This window comes from Diadema antillarum, unplaced genomic scaffold (genome assembly GCF_040938485.1).
Source record: "Diadema antillarum isolate AM-2024a unplaced genomic scaffold, OU_Dant_1.0 scf00000025, whole genome shotgun sequence".
Classification (NCBI taxonomy): Eukaryota; Metazoa; Echinodermata; class Echinoidea; order Diadematoida; family Diadematidae; genus Diadema; species Diadema antillarum.
Window position 1 is genome coordinate 2367107 of NW_027270914.1, and position 21833 is coordinate 2388939.

At 39.3% G+C, this 21833-nt stretch overlaps 1 protein-coding gene across 1 annotated transcript in view; it reads right to left on the reverse strand.

Moving 5' to 3' along the window:
• The window catches only part of LOC139733708 (uncharacterized), a 192990-nt gene that overhangs the window by 94685 nt on the left and 76472 nt on the right, over positions 1-21833 (reverse strand). The gene's annotated exons all lie outside the window — the stretch shown is intronic.

A 21833-nucleotide genomic window follows, 5' to 3' on the forward strand; every position in this document is an offset into this window, starting at 1 on the left:
TGAACTCTTTCCCTTCCCCTCCGGCGGCACATGCAGCCGGCCCCAATACGACTCTCTCGCTTGTACGATTCACACATTACCAGGATGTGAACAATCGCGGCATGTGTTCGGGTCAATAAATCATGAAGAAAATTAACATCGGCAACAGATTACTTACTTTCCCTTTGGTGACCTGCTTCCTGTTAACTTCAAAGTTTGAAGTTTTAATCCTACCAATCCCCTCCCCCCTTCCTCCTCCCCCTCTCCCCCCCCCCCTCCCTTCCCCCCTTCCCCCTCCCCATTTCCCCACCCACCCCAACCAGCCCAGACCACCTCATTGAAAGTGCCTGAATGGGATAGTTTAATATTGGTTGAGGCGAGGATTCAGCTTTTAACTTTTTGCGAGATACACAAATCACTTCATGAAATGTTGAAAAGCATACAATTCTCAGAGGAATTCAAACTTTATTTGATAATTTGGTTTTGAAGTGGCTGAGATATCTATAAAAAAAGTAGAACAAAGTGATCCCCATAAAAGGTGGGTTACACCATTTATTAGGATTGCTTTGTTGTGGATATCTCAGCCATTTCAACAACAACAACAAAATCATCAATTAGTATCCCTCTTAGAATTATATGATCTTTCATATTTCATACGAGGTTTCTCATATCTCAAAAAATCATTATCAAAAAACATTCAACACTTCTAGCCCCATCTCAACCTAAACTCTGCCATATCCCTTTAACCCTTTCTGTGCCGAGGCAATCGCATAAACCTGCCAAGCTTTTTTTATCAGCATTCAGAATCTATCCAAACTTGACCTCGTTGTAAATTGGTAAAGCCCACTCAGGTGCTTCGCTGTGCCTTACACGTCCAACAGGAAGGCCGCAGTGACACAGTAGGTATTAGGTAGGCCTAATCTCTGTTCATCGACAATCAGTTTCCAGACATTTCTGTCAGAAGAAGAAAAGAACTCCATCACACATGGTCAGTCATTGAACAAAGCACAGGAAGGGTTTAAGAAAGAGAGGGAAAGATAATTGTTCAAGTCAGTGTTTCTCTCCTCAAAGAACTTAACCCAACACCCCCCCCCCCCTTATCCCAGAATCCCCAGGGCTGACAGCATTCACGTCTCAAAATCAGGGAGGTTTTATTCGGTAATCACAGAGATACTCATCAGCTACGCATGCACTTTACTAGGCAAAAGAATGTCCCTCAATCAGGGAGTCTTTCTACTGATAGGATGAGTAGAGACACTCGATGATCGGGGAGCCCTCTTGCAGAATGAGAGGGACTTACTCTCTAAAAAAACATCCAGTGAAAATATTCACTCTTGAAAGAGTGAATACAAAAAAGAGTGAATTTAGAGTGAACTTGGAGTGAATTTTGAGTGAAACTGTTCATTTTCACTCATTTTGGAGTGACCTCAGGGATCACTCGAAGATTTTGGAGTGATCCCTGAGGTCACTCGAAAACGAGTGAAAATGAACATTTTCACTCAGAATTCGCTCCAATTTCACTCTAAATTCCCTCTTTTCTGTTATTCACTCCTTCAAGCATGAACATTTTCACTTGATCTTTTTTAGAGAGTAGGCAGATGTGCATTCGGAAAGGTCCAAACGATTTTCATAGTTTCACAAATTGTGTAGCAAAAAAAAAAAATCCACAGCTCCCTGTATAGATTTGTGGAATTTATTGTGATCCTTGAGTAGAGAAACCAGTACTCTGAAAAATTAAACCCAAAACAGACGTAATTACACTGAAAAATGATGATGACATAGGAGACTCACATATTTCTGAATGTCATCACAGAACCACTTGCCTAACAAGTTCACCAGTGTAGAATTCCTGCATGCTTCCTTCTTTTGCTTGGCTTCCTTGGGCCCCAACTCATGCTCTCTTTTGATATGGTGAGGCTGCTATGTCATCATCCTTGTTCATTGTGACTTACCATAAATTCCAAAGAGATTCATTCCTCGTCCAAATCACAATAAATTCTGTGATGATATAGGAATGAGACAAGATCATGAAAGGCATTTCATTCTCTGGTGAAACTGCCTCGATATTGGACCTAGCAATATCCGGAATATATGCTTGCCTTGATTTACAAAGCTGCCATTGTATGTCTTAACATCTGAAAATGAGGGAAAAAGCAGTCAGCGTCTTCATTTCTGTTTCCACGCCAGATGGAGACAGAGATAAATGATGTGCGTAAATCATGAATGCACAGATGATGAATAAGCACCAAGAGTGTATTATCCAACAGCGCACATTGTCATTGACTCATGCGAGTTTCGTGGGATGGGGGGGGGGGGGTTGGTGGCGTTGCGGCACTCAACAACCATCATATCAAGATGTATGGCTGCGATCATTGTGCACGCGACCAGCAATGAATTTAAGCATCAAGTGCTCATGGTGCGCAAGGGTGCGCATTGTCCGTGAGTCAAAGAGTTTATACGGGGGGGGGGGGGGGGGGAGGGGACCGAGCTGGCTCCGCGGGGCTCCGATACCATCAAAGTCTGCAAAGCTCAGAGCACGGAGGGGGCAAGGTGCATCTCGAATGTGCTGACATTTATTGTTTCAAGAGAGCCATATCGCGGCAAACCACGACTCAAAGTGCGGTGATTCACAAACCCATAAAGGAACACTTGGCAACCTAGTCTTGTAAAATTTAGACCCTAAATTATGGCATTCTCCATCACAATGACAAGGCATCTGTCAGTGATATTTTGCCTCAAATGCAGCAGATGTAGATACAGGCGTCTCCCATTATAACAAAGTCCTCAGGACCGGCAGTTTTCTTTTGTTATATCGCACTTTCATTAGGCATACACCTGAACAAATAAAGAATATGAAGATGACTAAACAATGACTTTGGGACCTGAATTTTTATTTCGGTGTATTGAAATTTTGTTGTAACAATGTTCATTAAAACGGGAGTGCACTGCACTTATATGAAGCGTGCAGAATGCTTGAAATATTTTTTTTTCTTTCTTTTCTCTTGTCACAGAACTCATTCCATGTCCCACCTGCTGCACCATCCCTTAACCCATTTTGTCCAGAAATTACATGAACCTGTGCTAAGCGTATGGGGATTTCAGAACCTCGCAAGGGATGAGGTCAAGTTACACTGCAACATGCACCTGCAATCTCTTTGCTCTGTTTGAAAAGAGTGTTCCATTATACCTAGTCTATTCCTTCGTTCCCTTCTGAGTTACAAATCATCCCTTCGATTTCCATGTCTTTCTATGCTGCCGTTTCTTCCCAGAAGTCAATATGTTGACCCACAGTGTGCTAGAAAACTTTGAATAAAAGCAATTACATCTTTCTGTGATATTCATTCCCTCTCCCTTCTCCCATCTGCTCCTGAGAAGCTTCAGCAATGTATCTTGGAGCAAAGCAATAATCCCTCCTAACAATAGTCTGTGGGAGCATCTTCAGGAGAAATGTCAGGCAACATTTCCCATCACGTCTCTCAATTAACTTAAACCCAGTCAACCCTCCTTCATCCGCACGCTCCATCTACCTCAACATCCCCTCCTCCCTATCCATCCCTCCCTGTCATTCTACCCATTAACCCGTTGAGGACGAGTCCCCGAGAATACTCGGGCAGGTGTCTATGGAAAATGTGTGTTGTAGCAAAATCAGTCTGTCCTCAATGGGTTAACAATCTGCAACTGCAGTATATTTCAGAGCAAACAATACACCCAACTCAAAATCTTCTTGGTTTATACCACATCAAGGAGCAGTAACAGGTAATATCCACTACCCTGGTCTTCCACTGACTGTATCCACTTTACATCTTTCCTCTCCTCTTATTCTCCTCCTCAATTCTACCCTTCCATCAAGCCCCCTCCCCCTTCAAACCCTCTTTCCCTCTCCAGCTACCCATCATCTACACTCTGCCACCCCAATACATCTTGCAGCAAGCAATAACCCTAGGTAAAAAACAAAACAAAAACAAAAACAAAATGCAAAAACAAAACAATCTTGGAAACTTGTTTTATAGGAGTGATACACCTTCTACGTTTCTTCATTTACTTTATCCATTCACCACTAATGCATAAAAATCCACCACTACCCCTCCTCTTGGTTCCAATCCCCTAAACTCCCTTGAGCTGCCTCTGCAACTCTATCATAAAGTTGACAATAGTCCCACCTGATATACAAATCTTGGGGACTGGTTTTCAGGAGGAATGGTTTCCAGAGGTAACGGGAACCCTCCCAGGCCCGTCATCTCAAAATGCCACTGACATTGCATATCAACAAATGGCAAACGGTACTACCAGAGTTAAGTGAAGTATCCTTCCAAGGCTTCATTTATCATCTTTCCCATGTTTGAAATGTGTTTCAATATCGACTATCAAAACACATTTGAAAAACATGTTTCGGATCCTTTCAGATGGGGCATTTCTTGAGTTGTTGTGTTAATCAACTCAGATGTGAGTCGAGAGGGAGGCCTTGTCATCGAACAGGTTCATTGCACATAGTGGACCCGAGGAGCAGAGAAATGTAGTTGGCAGTGGTTGATGTGAGCAGGTCCTCACTATAACTTTGGGTGCTTCAAAATGCCTTTGCATCTATCAACTCCAAAGAAACTTGGCATTTGCAAAAACATTTTTTTTTTCAGCCTTTCAGAACCACACTTCAAACCCCATTACAAGAACAACTTTATGTTCATCAACTAACCAAAACTCCTTGAAAGTTGTTTGTAAACCTTTATTCTGTGCCAGAAGTAAGTTGATTAATGCACTGTCTCTCCATGAACCTTACCCCTCTCGTACCACTCCGACCACACAGCCTCCCCTACAGCCTCCCCATTCAACCTCCCTCTTCAACCTCCTCCATCCTCCCTCCCCCTCTACCACCCCCTCCGCATCCCCCTCCCCCATTCTTGCCTCAGCTGCCTCTTGAGAAGCATCCTGGAGCAGACAATAAAGGGCCAGCCAACATTCATCTCGGAGACGGTCTCCGAGAGCAACGTCAGGAAATTGATGCGGCTGAGTCACCCCGCTCAGCAGACTTTGACGCTTGTGCCCCGACAATCAGCTGGTCCGTGTGGCTAGCCTTCTCTCAAGGGAAACACTAATATTCATTGCTCCCTCTGGGGTCTTTTTTACCAAATATGGATGAAAACCCCTAAAGAGGGGATAATTTGCTTCCATTCTTGGAAACCATCATTGGTGAGTGTTTTCTTTTGAAGCTTGTGGAAAGGAAGAATGGGGGAAGACCCCCTCCCCCTCAAAAAAAAAAAAAAAAATCTGGCACACGACCTGTGAGATTATAGAAATTTTGGTGACTTACAGGTCATATTGTAAGCTAAGAACCAGTAGAAGGAGATAGACATTCGTTCTAATGCTTTTTCGACATGAATGGTGATGGAGTTAACACCTTCTTCTTCTAAATTCAGATTTTCTTTCAAAACTTCCCTTTTTCCATGGGAGACACATTCTGTTGTTCTTTTCAGTAAATAATGCAAAGCACTGCATGGCTAATTGTGCAAGCTCTTCTGAAGACTTGGTTGCATGGGCATACCATGCAAACAGAAGGCTGGCCCGACTTGATATATTCGGGATTCCCCCAAACAAATTGTGTACAGATTTATTTAGGATTTCTTTTGATTATATATTAGCACACACAAAGCCAAAGAATCTGAACTGAACATTAGTGATGAGGGTATGCTTCAATGCACATATTGGCTCATAGGCAATTCTTTTCAAAGCAAATGTGCACTATGGTCGTGTTTTTTTTAATATACCCCGGTAGCAGGCAATGAATAAAGATTGATTTAACCATGCAGCCCAACCTTCTCTTCCCATGCTACGAGGTCCGTAGAAAAATATCTAAACTACTGAGCATTGAAAGGAGGCTACGACTAAAACAAACCTGACAGGCACTTTGCATCATTCTGATTGCGGTAATCTCTGTCTCTAAAATCACTTGCCGTCCTCCAAAATTGCATCGTCTTCATACGTACGCTTGTGCAGAAGTTCACCAAAAGAGCACATGGGTGCCCGTGACAGCTATATCGTGTGACTCGTACTCATACCACAATCGGTTTACCGCCCTACTATTCAGAGGATTTATAAGTTCAAATTCTGCCAATTAGAGCCTTATCTATGTCTGGCTCGAGAATATCAACCTATTCATTCATTAATCCTTTTCAGTCACTTTCTTCTTCTATTCTTTTTTTACTCATTAGGCCCATTTGTACCCTCTCCCCATCCCCCCCCCCAAAAAAAAAACAGGTTCTTATAAGAGAGTAGCAAGTCTTGTGTGTGGACACACACACACACACACACATACATACATACATGTAGATTGTAAAATCCTTTATCAGTATGATTTCCCACACATCCCAGTGAGAGATTAAAAAACAGCCATCTTGATTTTTCTTTTCTTCTATAACTTTGGAGTCTTTGCAATAATTTGTTTCATGCAGTGTGTGCAAAATGGTACATGAATACGCAAAAAAAAAAATATGTGTGTGTGTGTGTGTGTGTGTGCATATAAATGACTGTACCCAATGTCATTATATAAACGGTGTTTCAGTCCCCATAACTTTTTACAAATCTTTCATATCTAATCATTCCCAAACTGTAGTTTTCTATTCTATTTTGATGAAACTTTCAGTCTGTTGTTTTTCATATTATCACATGCATAATGGATTTTTCACTTGAACATTGTTAGCACGTAGCTTTCGATAGCATTGTGTGTGTATCATGTGCTATCATCAGTAAAATTATAGAGTGCCAAGTGTGATGTTGTAGCCAGTCATTACCATGGAAACTAGTTATAATTATAAGCAATATCACCTTGCCATAGTGTTTATGCGTACACCTGGTTCCAACCCAAGCTATAACAAAAGACTGTGACATCATTACAGTGGATCTCTGTGATCTATTGCTTTCCACCCACACAGCTGCCTGTTACCTAATCTGTTAAAGGCATTATTTACCATTTGCAGATGAAACGAATACCCAGCTTTGGTGCTTCAAAATAGTTCTAAAATGTGAGTTAGGGATAGAAACAACCAATGTAAAAAAACAAAAAAAAATGTTAATCAGTATAATCAATGCTAAGTACCGTTAAATATATAAAATGTGAACAATAGTTGGTTATAATAAAATTGTTTCTAGACTAAACCGTCTACAGTTACGATTTCTTAAGAAAAAGAGTGATATCTCCTTATATTTCAGGTTTTACCGAGAAATATTTATAAGGTACGATGTTTTGTGACACAACTGACCTACACATAGGTCCTATGCATCAACTGTGATAACTCAAAACATTTTTGAAATCACTGCTCCCGATGGTAAACTGTACCTTTAACCCATTCCGTACAGGAACCTGGTGCCCTGCGAATTAAGTCTATGGGCATTTCAGAATTCAGTATGGAATGGGTTAACTTTCCAAGCCCATCCCTGGCTCATAGATATTTCAGGTTTCGCGTGACATCAGCAACCTGACTCCCTGAAAAATCGACACTCAACTTTTCATATTTTTTTCCCTAAAGAATTTAAAGTTAAAAAAAACCCACCCTATCTGACAAAATAGGTAGCTTCCTGTTCTGATTATACAGAATCCACTTCTGATACTCCGATATCATCGTATTAGTTGTGAGGGGTGTGTGTGCTGAGGTCCATTTATGGCCTCAGTAGTGACGTAACAATTTGACTTAGAAATGGGGAACACTTGTTTGCAGGGTTGACAGCCAACTCTTCCATAATTGAATATCATGAGCAATGTGGATGAGTAATATTTTATTAAAGCAAAGAAACAAGCACTATCAACAAACAATCTGATGCACTGTGTGGTTCAAATTCAAGTACATTTGTGGACTTTAAAATTGCAATTAAAAACTTTCAAAAGATAATAAAAATCTGATTGTTTTTTTCCACTTAACTCATAATGAAATTTTACATCACTTCTTGGACCATCTAGTCACTGGTTTTAAAGGTTTGTTGTTATTTTTTTTCATACGAGCCAATAAACCTGCTATATGACCTTTTAGACACTTCAGACATATTGAGAAAACTATGGTAATGCATTGATTGCAATTCCTTAAAACTGTTCACATGCTTTCAACGTGGAAAGTTGCAGGTTTTGTTTACAAGAATATAGCAAAATCATGATTACAGTTTGGGGACATCTACCTGTTAGAGCCCTTTTACTGCTAAAATACATGTTGCCCCTGGGGTCATGCATAGGTACTTTAATACATAATGGTGTCAAGTATAGAGTTGTACCACAAGAGGCTAAATTAAATCACACAGCACCCGTTTGGATTACCAAAATAGGTGCAAAGGATGTATCCAACACATAGGATCATACTGTGGGTTCTGCCTGCCCTCACCCTACATCACGATCCAGCCATGGATACTCTACAACATGACATGGCTCAAAATCCCTGCTTCATGCGCAGAATATCCTGCGATGGCCGAAATAGCTCAATGTTTATCCTGACAGTTCCGGCAAACAGGGTTTTTCGTTTTCTCAGCAGCATTAGCTTGGATTGATGGAATTATGGCTAGATGCAGACCAACTCTCCTAGGAGGAACCTATTTTTAGACAAGGGGAAATCCCCTCATTACCCCTGGAAGACTTTTAGTCTTGCGATCCAGCCCCTTATTTGATGACCTGATGATGCACTTTACACACAGAAGGCCTTTTGCACCGGTATCTGGCAACAATTCACATCAAACTCCTGGTTGAGAGAGTACAGGAATTCCTCCATTACAGTAGCCAAGTGGAGTCTTGGTTAGACATCAAACATTTATAAACATACTTCCTTCTCTATTGTGAAGAATAGTCTCAATGCATAGACTCACCAGCAAACTGGGAGCTAAAATTGTACTGCCTTACATTATTCTACTCACCCTGCAACAACTTGTCAGGTATGATCCAGAAGGACATTGCTTCTGGTAACAGTAAAAGACCCCCCCCCCCCCCCCCCCAACACAAACAATCACACTTTTTCTTTTTGGCTGGCTGGCTGTCAAGTGATATAAGAATGATTACAAGCTATCACCACACATTATAATACAAACATATAAACATGGCAGTATATATTTCGAATCCTTCATAACAACATAATTTGGTGGGAGCTTTTTTCTAATGAAGCTATTTTTTCATCTCATTAACTTCCAGTTAAATGTTCTCAAAATATCATCCTATATCACATTGGTATGGATACACAATGACATGACAATATTTTGAGGGAAAATTTGAAGCAATTCAGCTTCTACTGCCAGTCATGACTGTAATAACCCATGAGTACATTAATGATCCTATAAATCCTAATTATGCACCATAAAAGACCAAAAAAAGTTTCAAACTTAAAGGACAAGTTCACCTTCATTAACATAAGGATTGAGAGAATGCAGCAATATTAGTAGAACACATCAGTGAAAGTTTGAGGAAAATTGGACACTCGAGGCAAAAGTTATGAATTTTTAAAACTTTTGTGTTGGAACCGCTGGATGAGGAGACTACTAAGGCTCGGGATGTCATATGAGTACAACAGTATAAAGAAAATGTAAAGAAAATTCAACATATTTTCACTTTTTTCGCATAATAAAAGAGCACTTGACTTGCCTCTTTCTAAAGGCAATGGGAATAATATTACCCATAACATATGTCAGTAACGAGTCAAGGGAACACGTACTTTTTTCAAAAGATGAATTTTGTGAAATTCTCTTTATATTTTCCTTATATTGTTGTACGCATGTGACATCGTACACTGCAGTAGTCTTCTCATCCAGCGGTGACTGCACAAAAACTTCAAAAATTCATAACTTTTGAACGGATTGTCCGATTTTCCTCAAACTTTCAATGATGTGTTCTACTAATATTGCTACATTCTCTCAATCCTTATGTTAATGAAGGTGAACTTGTCCTTTAAAAATATGCAATGATTTTTTAAGTTAGATGCAGAGTAATAATCTTGATATTTTGAAAAAATTATCAAATTTATTTATCACCTTTTTGTAATTTGAATGGCCTAGAATGGCTGTACCATCCCATATTTTGCAGTATTCTCAGGTGTAATGCCTGCCACTATAATATGCATGCATGCATAACTATAAACACACTCTGTACACATATGCACGCATATATTTCAAGGGAGAGGGAAGGGAAATTCAGAAGGAGGTTGGGGAGGGGTGTCTTCTTTTGAGTCCCATGGTCATAACTCACCGATTCACTTCGGAATATAATCCAATTAACCCAAAGGGGAAGCGTGGGTGGTTCACGCTCTGAGCTGTCCAACGATGGCGATCAGGATGGCTGATGACTTCAACCACACACTAGCGTCATTCACACACAGGAGTTATCAGGTTTTTGCATCGCAATGCGAAAATTGCTTTAACCCTTTGAGGACAGTTTGATTTTGCTACAACATGCATTTCCCATCTAGACACCTGTCAGAGTATACTTGGGACTCGTCCTCAAGGGGTTAATCTGCCATCATTCACACATGGCAAAAACAAAATCGCTCCACTGAAAATGAAGCAATTAATATCTTCAGACAGTGCATACTTAAATGTTGACCGGATTATAACCCCTAACACTTGAGCGCGCATATTCAATGTAGCGAGTTGCATTGTTGGATTAAAAACTGATTTTCTCTTCATGTGCCATTCACACACACACACATCGCGAAGGCCAAATTATCAAAACAGTTCCAATGGAGCTCTAGCTGGATTGATTTCACATCGTGCTGTGTATCACACAAGCTAAAAAGGAAAAATTGTTGTATCACATGGCAAAAATGGATTTTAAGAAACCGTCGATATCAGGTGTGTGTGAATGCAGCTTTTGGCGATCGAGAAGCGTGCTGACTTCAGACACACAGTGGAATTTTGAGGTTAACATGAGTTTCCTCTTGCTGTCTGACCCTTTCCTCACCCCACCACTAACCACTAGCCCCACTTCCATCCCCCTTCTCTCCTTCCCAACCCCCCTCCCCACCCCACCCCCCCCCCCCCTCCAAAAAACAACAACAACAACAAAGATACTTTAAAGAGAGGGTATAGTTTTGGTTGAGATGGGGATTCAGGTTCTAACTTTTTTGTGAGATAATTAGAAACCAATATGAAATATCAAAGAGCCTCAATTCTAAAAGGATTAAATGTTTATGTGATGAAAATTGGTTTTGAAATGACTGAGATACCAAAAAACAAAGTAAAACAAAGTGTTTCTGATAAAAGGTGGAACCCACCTTTTATAAGGGCCTCTGTGTTTTTTGATATTCCAGAACCAATCTTAATCAAATAAACTTTTCATTCCTCTTAGAATGTATGCTTTTTAATATTTCATAAATAGGTGGCTTCTACTTATTTCATAAAAAGTTACAATCTGAATCCCCATCTCATGTACATGACAACTTGTCTACACTCGACTACAGGATAGCATTCTACCTTGCGAAAGAAAAGACAAAATCCTGACACACATCCAAAATTTCAATTTCCTGGTGACTGGCTACTGCCCGCTGGTGGTACAAAAACTTTTGTTGCTTTTGCTTCAATTTCTTTCTTTCTTTCTTTCTTCCTTGCTGACATTACAAACACGGACTTCAGCAATTATGATACATGAAACATTAAACTCTCACCATAATTTGTCCTGTGCAGCGTATGTGAACGGTGAGAAATATACATAAGTTTTTGCATCGCCACGTGTGTGATAAAAATAATTTAATGCCTGTGTGTGAATGTAGATTCACTCCCTCCCTCTCTCTCTCTCTTCTCTCTCGGCACTTAATTGCTTCAGTCCACACACAATTAGATTAATCATTGTGTATGAGGATATTAATCAATTACATCACAGGGAGAGGGAAAAAAGATGAGTGTACCTCATGCCTTATATCATGAGTCTCTCTTTCTCTCTCTCTCTTTTCCTATCTATCTATCTATCTATCTATCAGTCTAACTAACTCTGTCTTTCTTTCTTTTTTATCACTCTCATACACAGTCATACTCATTCACGTTATCTATTTCATGGCTATGATGCGACTGCAATAGATGTGAATGAATATTAAATGCTTGAGACTTCTGCAGTTCTATATATTTTTTCTCAATATCGATGCTGTGTGAAAAATATATATTGATATTATGAAGCAAAAAGTAATAATCTTATTGTTTATAATCAATAAGAACAATGATGATAAATTAATAATAATAATAATAATAATAATAATAATAATAATAATAATAATAATGATAATAACAAAATAATAATAATACTCACAACTCATAATTTACCTATTGTAATAGAAAGATCATAGCCTGATACATCAGGCCCTATTATGTTAGGTGCAGATACAGAACAGCAGCTAGGTTTATGAACATACAGTACCCCATCCGCATAACAGGACCACTTTTCTGAAATCAGTCTAAAAACGTGTTGTTGTCGTTTGTTGTTTTGACTTCATGCTGCCTTGTTGGCCTCCATTCAAGGCCCTGAGTATTACTACTTCATCTCCAGCATTGGCAAAATCCTTGAGAATAGCAGGCGCACCCATTTGTATCGGATCAAAAGACGTCATTTTGAAATTGAATGCATGTACAGCTCTGCATTTTGGCATAAAGCAGCCTAAGCCTTTAACCAAGGCTAAGCCCAATGAACATAGCTTAGATTATAATGTGCGCTTGAATCAAGTCCAAAATTATGACTAATACTCCGAGAGAAAATGAGCTTTTATAAAGCTAATCATACGAGGCAAAAACAATGTTTAACCTTGGGTGTTTGGTACACCCATGGTAGATTCTATACAGATGAGATTGCGCTAATGTGCAAAAATTTTTTCTATAGTAATCTCTTTCACAAATTATTCCATCCTATGCCAAATTAATTTGAAAACTATTTAATCCATTTCCTATGAAGAACAGCTTTCCATTTCAAACACTATAATAATTTGATCATTAATCAACAGAAATCAAAATGATTTCTCAACTACATTGTATTTTGTATAATACGACTTTGGACTGGAAGCCAGTGTAAAGCTTATCAGAACTTTGAATAGAAAAAGGCCAGAGTCAAGCAAACGAGCCTGTAAAACTAGGCAGAGTAACCATTACAAAGCAAAAAGGACTTGTTTGCTATCGTTACATAACCCGGAACATTGGTTGTATATTGACCATCCAAGGCATTATACCCATGTATGGAACAAAGCATCATATAACCTTCTCAAGAAGAAGTGACCATTCATGACCTCAAGGGGATATGTAAAAAACACAGAATTTTTCAGTCTGTATAAGTGTAGGGAAATCTTTCAAGAAGAAATATTTCTCTGCTCCCTTTTTCACAGGGTGGTTGGTACATGTAGGTGGTGTTGGTACTTTTTTCTTTCACTCTGAAGCAACAGATATTAACTCACAACATACTGTAGAGGAAACTCTACAGATAAGGAAAAAACAAGCAATTTTGTTCTGACTCTGTTATTTTCAACCCTCTGTTGTTTATGATCTTTTGCACCAAAGAGAACAAAAAGAGAAATATGAAACTTGCACAGAGCTGCATTTATAGATATATATCAAAATCTGTCTTTTACATATTCAGTGTGTAAGATCCTAACCTGAAATTAGTCATGTTATTCATACCATTTTCATTTCTAGCTGGTGTACGTGACTCAAAATGGCACTGAAGCTAATATTGACAGTATAATAAAACCACTCAAGAACACAAGATAGAGATGGGGGAAAAAATCCCCCAAAACTGATTCTATCAAAAATACAGCAACAGTGCTAAAGGGGGAGACCTTTAGCTAATCAAATACATGCTCAAAGTCCACGTAACATTACCTCTGCATACAATATATTAAGAGTTTATGTACACTGTAGCAATGTGGGTGACTGATGAGTTGTCAGGGACCATATTTAGTAATGAGGTAAGTCACTTGAATGATTGAAGAGAGATATGAGAGGAAAAAAAAACAGAGGAAAGAGAACAAAGGCACATACTGAATGTAAGGGATTTCTGCAAGACCAGTGTTGATATTTATGAGGTTATACCCAGTAATAGGTCACATGTCATCTCTTTAATCATACTATGTATTATCCATCCTTAATGATTCCCATGTAAGTCCTTGTAGAATACATATATTATTATCCTTATGATTATGTCGTTAATATGATCACTTTTGCTATCCTCATTATTACAACCTCAATGAATGGAAAAGTAATGATAATCACTATTGTCATGTTATTCACGAAATATGGTCCATCAATACTTTACAAGGTAAGAATATGGGGACTATCATAGGTGAAATGGAAAGAATTAAGAAATCCCCTTGATGCTGTCATTATATGATAAGGTATGACATTTTGATTTTTAGTAGATCTTTCAGTGGTCTGAAATAAAAATACATCAGTTCATCTGAATATGATTCATAAAATTGGTTGTATGTTTTAGGTTATTGTCTTTTTTTCCATATAGGGTGAAATGCTCTTCTCAGTTTCAAATGCTCTTCCCATTATACATTGATTTTCAAACAAAATCTTCTTGATGCTGAGATTGCCTATCAGTGCTGGTGTCTGTCCCTAAAATGACAAAATAAACAGTAGCCATGAAATAAAAAAAAAAAACCACCTATCAACATGAGATTGTAAAAATAAGCAGTGCAGTCATAACGATACAAAGTGCATTTTAAGCACCTTCCATTGTATCTGATTGTATGAAATCACCACATGCCCACATATTGATATTTATGCTGGTATCACATTAGAACTCTGCTGGTGCATGCACAACTGATTTGTTTTTCAAGGTATTCCACATGGTCCCAGGTTGCTGGTATGCCTCTCATTCTGGTCACCCAGTGAATTCAGTTTTAAAGATTGTTCTCTTTTATCAATTTAACTGTCTCATAATTTTTTTTTCTTTTTTTTTCTACTGGCAACCTGGATTATTGTAAAGTTACCATTTCTTCTGTATGCTGGTCAGCATTAATATTTCATGATCTATTTAGGAGGTACTCATGGTGGTTACCTTTGTTACAGAATAACTCTAAGATAGGGAGTAAGCACTGGTCATGGTATCTTTATCAAAATTATAGTTCACAAATAAAAAAAAACTTAGGTGATTACTTGATTGTGTATTTAAGTCAAACAGCATTTTGATCATTATGTTTTCTTCAGATATTACACATATATCAATATATGGGACTAAGGTGAAAGTCAACAACTCTTTTAAGCTATTTTCATTTTGACTATCTCCTTCACAGATCCAAAATCTCAACAACAACAACAAAATAACAGAGAAAAAAAAAAGAAGAAGAAAGATAACCAAATGGAATCTGGCAGGGAGGAAAACAATAATTGTACACTTGAAACCATGAGGGGCCCGGAAATTTTCGATTACCCCTTTGCCGGTAAGCTAGAGTACAGCGCTATGGTGTCTGCAAATCCGGCGAAAACAGGAAAAAGACTAACTGGTCTTAATGAATCTCAGCTCGGACAGAAGAAGTCATGCGCATTGTCAGTGAGTGACATTCACGGGGAAAATATGATTCTCATGTCCTGCCGGGTACGACGATACTAAATAAATCTTTGAGCGCAAGCGTAATCTAATAACGCTGACAAGACTCGTATTGGTTCTGACATTGACTGATTGCCTGTGGGGCTGAAAACGAAAGCATTGAAAAGAAGAATGATCGGTCTTGCCTGTGTGACCAGGTGACCAGCTTCACAAATAGATACGATGGGAAATGACTCAAAATCAATGTCAATTAATTATAGTCACTTTGAATGAGCAGCAAACCAACTCAAACATCCTAAGACTGCTAATGTATTGGCTAAACAGGTCACAAAATGAGTGCATGCAAGTCAGAATGAAGCAAAATGATTTTAAAATGTATTGGGGATGCTTACACGTCTTTGTCAAAGATAACAAAACACAAGCAAAGGTGAAGTTATTCCTTTTTCTATTCAAATCAAATACAATTTTCTGCTATATGATGCAATTGAACAGAGATTGGAAAAGTTGAAAAGTATAGTCCAGTGTTCTTAACCCATTGAGGACGGGCTGATTTTGCTACAACACGCATTTCCCATAGACACTTGCCCGAGTATACTCGGGACTCGTCCTCAACAGGTTAATGCTTTGGGGGGAAACATACAGTGATGTAGAAGATACCCACTGAGGACAAGTCCCGAGTATACTCAGGCAAGGGCCTATAGGAAATGCGTATCGTAACAAAATCAGCCCGCCCTCAATGGGTTAAAGCAGAGAAGTTTGAGAAACCTGAAGAGAGGTACACACCCATGGATGACAGCTACAAAATGAAGGCACCTGTTCTACTCGTACTCCACAGCATACAACTCCAAATTGTCACATCATTGTCAAACCTTACCCTTATTAAAATCTACGTAGTCACGATCGGGGACAAAATCTTGGCCAACGGGACATTTTCCAGAGCTATATTTGGCAGTATCTGAGCAACACACCCTTTTTTTTAAGAGTTTAGAGAAATTGGCACAGCCCGTGTAGTGGACTACACCAGTTGGTACACAGTGCAGTGCTGTCTGCTTTCAGACTGCATGAATTTCTTGTTTGTAATCATATTTTTTAGACGGGTCTGTCATTTGCCCAGCATTACAGAATATGAAGGCATTGGAGAGTTTGAGCATTTAAGAGGTTAGGCGCCATTTTAGTAATTCAAAAGTAAGTCCATCGGCAGATGAAGCAAAAATAAATCCTTTCAAATGATGCTTCACTTTTTGCATAACAAGAAATATTCTTAAGTTATTCTGGTTTAATAACTGTACTCACTGGAAGGGCTCCTTTGTAGAATAGTTCATTACGGTACATAAAGTATATAAGGTATTTGCAGCTAAAATACTCTTGAACTACATTCACATTTCATGGAATGTAGAGAGTATTTAACAAATAAGCATAGGACTGCCTCATCAGGAATGCCTTATAAAAATGACACTGACATGTGTCGACACACTGCCTGACATAGTAATGGCAAGAGGTTACAACTTGCAAATATTCCTACAGTGTGATCCTGATAGGATAACACTTTATCTCCATTTAAATCCATACGATGAAATCTGGCATGGTTGACAATTCGCGCAAGCAAACAGCAACAATAAAAGATTTGATACATTGTACAAGTCCAAGAAATAAAAATCAAACAAATACATATATCAGAATTCTCACCTCTCCTGTACGTTTGCACGGTGGCCATGGTCAAATGTAAATCCCTCACACAGCGAGTATAATCCAAAAATCAAACCGAACCGACCGGTGACACCCACAAGTGCTCTGTGCAGCTATCCGTCGGAGCAGGTGTCAATGTCTCGTCGGATTCGCGTAGGAAGAACGAATTGACGTACAGTCGAGGAATCACCTCCCCCTTTTTTTTCCTCTTTTTTTTTGTGGTTATGAGAGAGTATGTGTGCGTGTGTGTGTGTTGGGTGTCTATTCGGCAGTGACAACCTGCCAAATAAGGTGACTCGGCAGCCAAGTATGCTATTAGCGTTACACGTTGATCCCGTTATCTTGTTTGTTCCTCGCGTTCCGGTGCAAATAGGTCGGAGATGAGCGGTAGGCTCTAGTGGGGGCTTGCAATAAAACAACTTAGGAGTCCAGATTGGGATCAAAAGTAGGAGGGGAAATTCACCATTGGAGTCCACCGACCAATCTCAAAAAGTTCTCTGCTCTTGCTCCGTATCGCTGACAGTAAATCCGGGCTGGAATCTTGCGGGTGACTATTCTCCAGACGATAATCTGGCCACTGTGACTGTCACGGGATGAGTAAATGGTTTTGCAGGAACAAAGGGGATGATGAACGGGAGTTGGAATTTGAATCGGTACCACAAGACTTCCACATCCACCAAAGACGACCTCTAAGCAGTGACCGACGCAAGATGAGCTGTACACTGAATGTCTATGAAAAGACAACCACAATGTTCTACTCTGGACATCTAGCTTATACACGATTGTAGTTAGTATTGCACTCATAGACAGAAAAGTTACTGACTATTCACAATTTATATTTTGGCACCAAATGCAATGATCAAGCAATTACTGCATCTACAGATCTAATCCTTTTCTATCGAAAGGGTTCTTATGCTGAAAACTAATGTGCTCCACTATATAAACCTGGATTTGCCACTGAGTTTGTTGCAGCGTTCACGAATATTTCTCATTCATGAGTTGTACGGAGGGTTCGTTCACACGAGATCAAACTTCCAGTAAAGGCAGCTTCCAATAGAAGTCACTGTGATCCAGATCACAGCCGGGTAGTAACTCTGAAAGTAATGACAGATACCTCACCAGCGTTTTCTGATCAAGTTCAGACTTCTGCTGGGGCTGCTGTAATGATTTATGGCCGGGGAGGCGATACAAAGCCCACTGGATAGAATAAACAAAGCGCGCTGTCTTCAAATTTTGGAAAATTTATTGCACTGGCGCGGGAGGTGTCCTCTTCCTACACTCCCGAGTTGCACACAGGGAAGGCCTACGGTGTCAATTCCAAGATGGTGAACACGAGGCAAAGTTAGTGCAATAAATTCACCATCTCCACACAATCACAAGCTTTCTCAATGCACAATGATACGCCAGGATGCTCCAGTCACCTGCATGTGAGTAGTATTCGATGAGGATGCTCACTTCCGCTTTTCACGCTTCCGAGCCAAGTAGGAAGAAGAAGCTGCACATTAGATGAATGCCTACCACCATACCAGTGACGAAAGAACAGGTTGTTGCACACGTACACACAACAACACACATGTACGCATGAAACACCACTTGTTGAATGAAATCCAGTACCTAACCTGCCCTCAATCAATGAAAAGGGGGTAGCACTTGTAGGGCTGCCAGAAGAACGAATGCACCGGCGCACGGAATCTTGACAGGGGTGAAACCTCGCCCCCTGTGGGTGGGTGATATCCCCGCCCCCCTGGTTGTAGTCTTTGGTAAGAGAGAGACTCTCTGTGAAATTTTATCTGGACAGGTGAACAATTTGCTGTACAGTGTTCCTCTTCTTATTCTGTTCTGCCTTCAAGTATCTGACACAGTCAAAATCCCTGCAGTTTGTACGAACACTTTGTGACCGGGGATTGTGCTGGACTAATGTAGCGTTCGGCCGAGGCTAGAAAAGCCCTTGTACTCATTCACCGAGGCACAAAAAGGTATACAAACACCAAACCATACACACACGATCCGTCTGGGTCTGATTTCACAATACACAGAGAACTGTGCTCCAGCTAGTCTGAACATCAGACCCAAAGTCACAGTAGCAGTCAGTCTTATTCTCTCTAAGCTACACGTAGCAAACACTTCAAAGTATCACCAAAAAAAAAAAATGATGAGTAATTATTGACATCAAAAGCATAGGTACACAAGACATTTGCACAACAGAGATAAGTATGTGGACCGACAGACTGGGTCTGTCTCAGAGTCGCTGTATTCTCAAGCACTTGGTGGATAACAACAGACGTTTAACAACATATGTTTGACACAAAAATGATGAAACTGCAAAGCCACTAGGTTGGGGTTGGAAATCATACTGAAGTGGTTCGTTGAGCCTACGCATTCTGCCACCAAACCTAACAATCATTGAAATATATTAAAAAACAAAAAACAAATGCAAACTCATGAATCAAAAGTGTTTGTAAGAGTCAAATGAACCAATGTTTACCTTTCATCATTAAGTACAGTAAGTAATAGCTTACATTAATTCAGCACAAAAGTAGCTCAATAAACACTAGGAGGAAGATGTAAACCAAAAGAAATTTCATATCTCAATTTTTCTGTTTTTCAATTCTCTGTGATTTATGGAATACCTACTGGTAATAGTGTTATGTCAGATTAACATTCTACATTACAGATTACCATTCGTAATCATCAGGGCTGAGGAACTGTTCACTGAAGTTTGCATTATTCTTCACGACATATGGATACTACAATAATTCACTCATAATCAGAGTTAAAAATCTGATGGCAAACATTATGCACTTTAATCTCGTGGCAACTGGAAAAAGTCCCAGGCATTGGAAGATTAAGAAAATGAAACTAATATTTTTAATGATTTTTTTTTCTTGGCGATGGGAGTGGGTAATTTGGTCTACACTTGGAGCAAGTGACATGATCTCAAGTAACTCAGAGATGCCAACCTTGTCATTAGGGCTGAAAAGACATATTTTGGGTATAAAAAAGGCAGTATTTTTACCTTTCCTGCAACAATTTGGCAAAACAGTATTTTACATGAAACCTGCAATATCACGGCAAAACAAAACAAAACAAAACAAAACAAAACATAACCCCCTCCTCCTCCCCCTCCCCCCCCCCCCCAAAAAAAAGAGTATTCGAAATACTGAAAACAACAAAAACATAGAATGAATGGTTGACCTCTCTAGTGATCTGGTAACCCCTTCATAGCCATAATGTCAGAACATCATTGGTATTGTAGGGATACAGCTCATTCCAGGAATGACAGGGTTAAAGAAGAAGGGTGGTATCTTTCAATCATGGGAAAGAGCCCTAACAGGTAGATTTTAGATGATTGCAATTAGGGCGGCCAACATTAACACATCCAAATTAGGAATGGTCCAAAGAGCAAATCAGACAGATGCTGATATTCAATATGTATCTCAGAAAGAGAGAATAATTCCCAAAGCAGGAAAACTCTCACATTCTTAATATGTTCAGACATGATGAGATACTGAAGTTTTCATGCAGCCTCCTGCAGAATTGGGGGCACTATGCATCATATTATTGAAATCAAATTGAGTAGAATATGACACTCAGATTGAATTTGTTGAGTTGGGTCTATTTTTAAAGACTACCAACAAACATGAGAGGGGGAGGGGTATAGAGAGACATGAAATGTCTGTGCATTGAATTGGAAACTCCCCCTTTGTATAACTCTTAGGAGAAGACTGGGGTCACTAGTTTCTCGGTATCCTTTCACAATGCGTTTCAATGGCTTTGCCTTTTCACCGAACAGCTGAGAATGGGTAACAGACCGAAGTGCTGCTTAAACAAGGTGTAATGATTAAATGCTTAGCCTATTATGGGTACATTCTAGCCAAACCTTTGATCAATACTTCCGTATAGGGACATTGAAAGGACTTCGGCTGATCCAGGTAGGATGGGGGGGGGGGGGTAGGGCCATAGGTAGGGGGAAAGGTGGGTGTATTTGGGAAGTAAAAACTAACAGGAAAAGCCAAAGGGGTACAATTAGGACCCTTATATGCAGAAGACATTTATGAAGGCCTATGTGTGTGTATTCATTAAGAACAATGTACTTCAAGGAAAGAGAACTGATTTGAGAGTAGTAAAGAAAAGAGCATTTTTTTCAGTTGTTAGCAATTTCAGGTAGATAACATTACAAATAAATCTGTGAAAATGACTGATTAGAATGTCATGTAAAATGACACTATAAGGGTAGAATTACTTAACTCATGATACTTTGATTTATTCCAATTATTGTGGTGCAATAATGATAATAACAATAACAATACCATTATGATCACTATTTTCATCTTTACAGTGTATTATCATTATAATCATTATTTTCATTATTATTGCTAGTATTATTACCAATATTACTATTATCATTGTTGTGTTATCATTATTATCATCATCACTACAATCACTATAATATTTAATAGGAGCTCAAAGAAACAATCATAGAAATATCATGATGTATTATTTCACCAGATCTGCTTGTGTTTTGTGCATGAAATGTCAAAAATCAAATATTGCCTTCTACGAGGTATGGCAATCATAGCATGACTCTCAAAAGAATCAGGACATTATAATCTCCTGATATTACATGTGCACGGATAGGGGAAGTCAGACATTGGGACAACACTATAATTAAAGTTCTGCAATTCTGTGTGCACAG